The sequence below is a fragment of the Rutidosis leptorrhynchoides genome, chromosome 3, assembly GCF_046630445.1.
Source record: "Rutidosis leptorrhynchoides isolate AG116_Rl617_1_P2 chromosome 3, CSIRO_AGI_Rlap_v1, whole genome shotgun sequence".
Classification (NCBI taxonomy): Eukaryota; Viridiplantae; Streptophyta; class Magnoliopsida; order Asterales; family Asteraceae; genus Rutidosis; species Rutidosis leptorrhynchoides.
The window spans coordinates 599,334,088-599,335,603 of NC_092335.1; positions in this window are offsets into that span (position 1 = coordinate 599,334,088).

Here is a 1,516-nt window from a genome sequence, read left to right on the forward strand (position 1 = left end):
TGACTTTGCAATTCTTGCATTTTAGATGGAGCGAGTCTATATGGTGCACGCGCTACGGGTGCGGCTCCCGGAATAAGATCGATTTGGAATTCAACCGGTCGATGAGGCGGAAGACCCGGCAATTCGTCGGGAAATACATCGGAATAGTCACTAACAATTGGCACATCATCGATGTGCTTCTCATCGGACTCGACTTTCTTAACGTGAGCAAGGATCGCAAAACAACCCTTACGGAGTAGTTTTCTAACTTTAACACACGAAACGAGGTTGAGTCCGGTGCAACTCTTATCGCCATAGACGATCAAAGGTTCACCATTCTCGATAGGAATTCGGATTGCGTTAAGATCACAAAGAATGTGAGATTTCGTTTTGACTAACCAATTCATACCGATTATTACATCAAAGCTTCCTAGTTCCATGGGTATCAAATCAATTTCAAATTCCTTACCCAAAATGTTTATCGTACACCCCCGGTAATATGTGTCGGCACTTAATAGTTTCCCGTTAGCCACTTCAATGGTATAAGTGGTATCTAATGGAAGAGGTGGAGTGCTAAAAGAATGAGTCAAAGTCTTGGATACAAAGCATTTATCGGCACCTGAATCGAATAAGCAAGAGACATAAGAATTGTTGAGAAGAAACGTACCCGTGACTAGTTCAGTGTCATCCCGGGCTTCCTCGGTGTTTATGTTGAAAGCTCGGCCGCGCGTATTGGGGTTATCTTTCTTCTTTGGGCATGCATTTCTAAAATGACCCGTTTGGCCACATTCGTAACAAGTGCCCGTCTTTGGTGCATTGGGCCACTTTCGAGCGACGGGAGTGGCACTTTTACAATCGTTGGCCTTATGACCAACTCCTTGGCACCGGTGGCAAATTAACTTACTACATTCGCCAAAGTGATGTTTGTTGCATTTGTTGCAAAGAGGTAGGTTCCCGGCATAACCTTTCTTGCCGTCGGAGGTGTAAGGCTTCTTAGCAAAGTTGTTGTTGCTTGATTGGGAGGGTTCCCACTTTCTTTTGTTGCCGCCCGATTTATCCTCGGCCTTAGGTGCCGGAACTACGATTTCGTCAACCGTTTCAATTAGTTGGCGAGCCATGTTCATAGCGGCTTGATGAGTAGTGGGTTTGGATGACATCACCCCTTGTTTGATGCTTTTTGGAAGACCGAGCATGTAGAGCTCAATCCTTTGAGATTCGGGGTTAACAAGATTAGGACACATCAAGGATAGTTCGGCGAAGCGTTGATTATAAGCTTTAAGATCGTTTCCGACCGCTTTCAAAGCTCTTAGTTCTTCCTCAAGCTTTCGGGTTTCTTCGCGCGGAAAATATTCAACAATCATCTTTTCCTTTAGATCGGCCCAAGAGAGGGCATGAGCTTCATCGGTACCCACCGATTGAACATAGGTGTTCCACCATGTTAGAGCAATTCCGGAGAAAGTGTGAGTGGAGTATTTGACCTTGTCTTGATCCCGGCAACCGCTTATGCTAAAGACGGCCTCGGTTTGTTCAAACCAAC